This window comes from Dama dama, unplaced genomic scaffold, assembly GCF_033118175.1.
Source record: "Dama dama isolate Ldn47 unplaced genomic scaffold, ASM3311817v1 ptg000020l, whole genome shotgun sequence".
Lineage (NCBI taxonomy): Eukaryota > Metazoa > Chordata > Mammalia > Artiodactyla > Cervidae > Dama > Dama dama.
In genome coordinates this window covers 5520764-5526471 of record NW_026870875.1, presented here as the reverse complement: position 1 = coordinate 5526471, position 5708 = coordinate 5520764, and positions in this window count along the sequence as shown.

The window sequence follows — 5708 nt, the reverse complement described above, 5'->3', positions numbered from 1 at the left end:
ATATTTTTCACATCTTTTCAGGCTCTTCATGTTTTTCAACACTGCTTCATTCTCCTCCTATTTTTCAGACCGTTTAATCCTCCTCATGTATTTCACACTTTTTGAAGCTCTTCATATTTTTCACACCTTTTGAAGCTCTTCATATTTTTCACACCTATTCAGGCCCTTCATGTTTTGTAACACCGTTTCATAATCCTCCTATTGTTCAGACAGTTTCAATATCCTCATATTTTTGACACCTTTTGAAGCTCTTCATATTTTTCACACCTTTTCAGGCTTTTCATTTTTTTGAACACGGCTTCATGCTTCTGATATTTTTCAGACCGTTTCATGCTCCTCATACATTTCACACTTTTTAAAGCTCTTCATATTTTTCACACCTTTTGGAGCTGTTCATATTTTTCACACGTTTTCAGGCTCTTCGTTTTTCAACACCGCTTCATGCTCCTCCTATTTTTCAGACCGTTTCACGCACCTCATATTTTTCACACCTTTTGAAGCTCTTCATATTTTTCCACCTTTTCAGGCTCTTCATGTTTTTCAACACCGCTTCATGCTCCTCTTCTTTTTCAGACCGTTTCATGCTCCTCATATTTTTGACACCTTTTGAAGCTCTTCATATTTCTCACACCTTTTCATGCTCTTCATATTTTTCAACACCTTTTCATGCTCCTCCTATTTTTCAGACCGTTTCATTCTCATCTCATTTTGACACCTTTTGAAGCTCTTCATATTTCTCACACCATTTCATGCTCTTCAATTTTTTCAACACCGTTTCATGCTCCTCCTATTTTTCATACCGTTTCATGCTCCTCATATTCTTGACAGCTTTTGAAGCTCTTCATATTTTTCACACCTTTTCAGGCTCTTCATGTTTTTGAACAGCATTTCATGCTGTGCCTATTTTTCAGACCGTTTCATGCTCCTCATATTTTTGACACGTATTGGGGCTCTTCATATTTTTCACACCATTCCAGGCTCTTCATATTTTTGAACACCGTGTCACTCTCCTCGTGTTTTTCAGACCATTTCATGCTCCTCATATTTTTGACAGCTTTTGAAGCTCTTCATCTTTTTCACACCTTTTCAGGCTCTTCATGTTTTTGAAGATCGCTTCATGCTCCTCCTATTTTTCAGATGGTTTCATGCTCCTCATGTATTTCACACCTTTTGAAGCTCTTCGTATTTTTCACACCTTTTCAGGATCTTCATGTTTTTGAACACCGCTTCATGCCCCTCCTATTTTTCAGACCGTTTCATTCTCCTCATATTTTTGATACCTTTTGAAGCTCTTCGTATTTTTCACACCTTTTCAGGCTCTTCATGTTTTTCCACACCACTTCATGCTTTTCCAATTTTTCAGACCGTTTCCTGCTCCTAATGTATTTCACACCTTTTGAAGCTCTTCATATTTTTGACATCTTTTCAGGCTCTTCATGTTTTTCCACACCACTTCATGCTTTTCCACTTTTTCAGACCGTTTCCTCTCCTCATGAATTTCACAACTTTTGAAGCTCTTCATATTTTGCACACCTTTTCAGGCTCTTGAACTTTTTCACAACCACTTCATGCTCCTCCTACTTTTCAGACCATTTCATGCTCCTCATATTTTTGACACCTTTTGAAGCTCTTCATATTTCTCACACCTTTTCAGGCTCTTCATGTTTTTCAACACCGATTCATGCTGCTCCTATTTTTCAGACCGTTTCATGCTCATCTCATTTTTGACAACTTTTCAAGCTTTGCATATTTTTCACAACTTTTCAGGCTCTTCATGTATTTGAACACCGCTTCAGGCTAATCCTATTTTTCAAACCATATCATGTTCCTCATATTTTTCACACTTTTGAGGCTCTTCATATTTTACACAGCTTTTCATGGTCTTCATGTTTTTGAACACCACTTCATGCTCCTCCTATTTTTCAGACCGTTTAATCCTCCTCATGTATTTCACACCTTTTGAAGCTCTTCATAATTTTCACATCTTTTCATGCTCTTCATGTTTTTGAACACCATTTCATGCTCCTCCTACTTTGCAGACGGTTTCATTCTCCTCATATTTTTGACACCTTTTGAAGCTCTTCATATTTCTCACACGTTTTCAGGCTCTTGATGTTTTTCAACACCGTTTCATGCTCCTCCTATTTTTCAGACCATTTCATGCTCCCCCTATTCTTCAGACCGTTTCATGCTTCTCATATTTTTCAGGCTGTTTCATGCACCTCTTATTATTGACACCTTTTGAAGCTCTTCATATTTTTCACACCTTTTCAGGCTCTTCATGTTTTTCAACACCGCTTCATGCTCCTACTATAGTTGAGACCGTTTCATGCTCCTCATATTTTTTACACCTTTTGAAGCTCTTCATATTTTTCACACGTTTTCAGGCTCTTCATGTTTTTCATTACCGTTTCATGCTCCTCCTATTTTTGAGACCGTTTCACGCTCCACATATTTTTGACAACTTTTGGAGCTCTTCATATTTTTCACACCTTTTCAGGCTCTTCATGTTTTTGAACACCACTTCATGCTCCTCGTATTTTTCAGACCTTTTCATGCTCCTCATATTTTTGACAACTTTTGAAGCTGTTCCTTTTTTTCACACCTTTTCATGCTCTTCATGTTTTTCACACCGTTTCATGCTCCTCCTATTTTTCAGACCGTTTCATGCTCCTCATATTTTTCACACCTTTTGAATCTCTTTATATTTGTCACAACTTTTCAGGCTCTTCATGTTTTTCAACACCGCTTCATGCTCCTCCTTTTTTTCAGACCGTTTCATGCTCCTCATGTATTTCACACCTTTTGAAGCTCTTCATATTTCCCATACCTTTTCAGGCTCTTCATGTTTTTCAAAACCGCTTCATGCTCCTCCTATTTTTCAGACCGTTTCATGCTCCTCATATTTTTGAAACCTTTTGAAGCTCTTCATATTTTTCACCCCATTTCAGGCTCTTCATGTTTTTCAACACAGTTTCATGCCCTCATATTTTTCAGACCGTTTCATGCTCCTCGTATTCTTGAGACCGTTTCATGCTCCTCGTATACTTGACAGCTTTTGAAGCTCTTCATATTTTTCACACCTCTTCAGGCTCTTCATGTTTTTGAACACCGCTTCATGCTCCTCCTATTTTTCAGACCGATACATGCTCCTCATATTTTTCACATGTTGTGAAGGTCTTTATATTTGTCACACCTTTTCAGGCTCTTCATGTTTTTCAACACCGCTTCATGCTCCTCCTATATTTCAGACCGTTTCATGCTCCTCCTATTTTTCAGACTGTTTCCTGCACATCTTATTATTGACACCTTTTGAAGCTTTTCATTTTTTTCACACCTTTTCAGGCTCTTCATGTTTTTCAACACCGCTTCATGCTCCTCCTATTTTTCAGAGAGTTTCAAGCTCCTTATATTTTTGACACCTTTTAAAGCTCTTCGTATTTTTCACACCTTTTCTGGCTCTTCATTTTTTTGAATACCACTTCATGCTCCTCCTATTTTTCAGACCGTTTCATGCTCCTCATATATACGACACCTTTTGAAGCTCTTTATATTTTTCACACCTTTTAAGGCTCTTCATGTTTTTCTACACCGCTTCATGCTCTTCCTTTTTTTCAGACCTTTTCATGCTCCTCATATTTTTCACACCTTTTGAAGCTCTTCATATTTTTCACACCATTTCAGGCTCTTCATGTTTTTGAACACCGTTTAATGCTCCTCCTATTTTTCAGACCGTTTCATGCTCCTCATATTTTGGACACCTTTTGAAGCTCTTCATATTTTACCCACATTTTCAGGCTCTTCATGTTTTTCAACACCGCTTTATGCTTCTCCCTTTTTTCAGACCGTTTCATGCTCCTCATGTATTTCCAACCTTTTGAAGCTCTTCATATTTTTGACACCTTTTCAGGCTCTTCATGTTTTTGAACATCGCTTCATGCTCCTCCTATTTTTCAGACCGTTTCATGCTCCTCATATTTTTGACACCTTTTGAAGCTCTTCATATTTTTCACACCTTTTCAGGCTCTTCATGTTTTTCAACACCGCTTCATGCTCCTCCCATTTTTCAGATCGTTTCATGCTCCTCCTATTTTTCAGACCGTTTCATGCTCCTCATATTTTTGACACTTTTTGAAGCTCTTCATATTTTTCACACCTTTTCTGGCTCTTCATGTTTTTCAAAACCGCTTCATGCTCGTCCTATTTTTCAGACCGTTTCATGCTCGTCTCATTTTTGACACCTTTTGAAGCTCTTCATATTTCTCACAATTTTTAAGCTCTTCAAGTTTTTTAAACCTTTTCAGGCTCTTCATGTTTTTCAACACCGCTTCATGCTCCTCCTATATTTCCGACCGTTTCATGCTCCTCCTATTACTGACACCTTTTGAAGCTCTTCATATTTTTCACACCTTTTCAGCCTCTTCATGTTTTTGAACACCGTTTAATGCTCCTCCTATTTTTCAGACCGTTTCTTGCTCTTCATATTTTTGACACCTTTTAAACCTCTTCATATTTTACCCACCTTTTCAGCTGTTCATGTTTTTCAACACAGCTTCATGCTCCTCCTATATTTCAGACCGTTTCATGCTCCTCATATTTTTGACACCTTTTGAAGCTCTTCATATTTTACCCACATTTTCAGGCTCTTCATGTTTTTCAACACCGCTTCATGCTTCTCCTTTTTTTCAGACCTTTTCATGCTCCTCTTGTATTTCCAACCTTTTGAAGCTGTTCATATTTTTGACACCTTTTCAGGCTCTTCATGTTTTTGAACACCGCTTCATGCTCCTCCTATTTTTCAGACCGTTTCATGCTCCTCATTATTTTCACACCTTTTGAAGCCCTTCATATTTTTCACACCTTTTCAGGCTCTTCATGTTTTTCAACACCGCTTCATGCTCCTCCTATTTTTCAGACCGTTTCATGATCCTCATATATTTGTAACCTTTTGAAGCTCTTCATATTTTTCACACCTTTTCAGGTTCTTCATGTTTTTCAAAACCAATTCATGCTCCTCCTATTTTTCAGACTGTTTCATGCTCCTCATAATTTTGACATCTTTTGAAGCGCTTCATATTTTTCACACCATTTCAGGCTCTTCATGTTCTTCAACACCGCTTCATGCTCCTCCTATTTTTCAGACCGTTTCATGCTCCTCATATTTTTGACACCTTTTGAAGCGCTTCATATTTTTCACACCTTTTCAGGCTCTTCATGTTTTTCAAAACAGCTTCATGCTCCTCGTATTCTTCAGAAATTTTCATGATCCTCATATATTTGACATCTTTTGAAGCTCTGCATATTTTTCACACCTTCTCAGACTCTTCATGTTTTTCAACACCGCTTCATACTCCTCCTATTTTTCAGACTGTTTCATGCTTTTCATATTTTTCAAAACTTTTGAAGCTCTTCATATTTTTCACACCTTTTCAACTCTTCATGTTTTCGAACACCGCTTCACGCTCCTCCTATTTTTCAGACCGTTTCATGCTCCTCAAATTTTTGACACCTTTTGAAGCTCTTCATATTTTTTCCACCTTTTCAGGCTCTTCATTTTTGTGAACTCCGCTTCATGTTCCTCCTATTTTTCAGACCGTGTCATGCTCCTCTTATTTTTGACACCTTTTGAAGCTCTTCATATTTTTCACACATTTTCAGGCTCTTCATGTTTTTCAATACCACTTCATGCTCTTCTATTTTTCAGACCG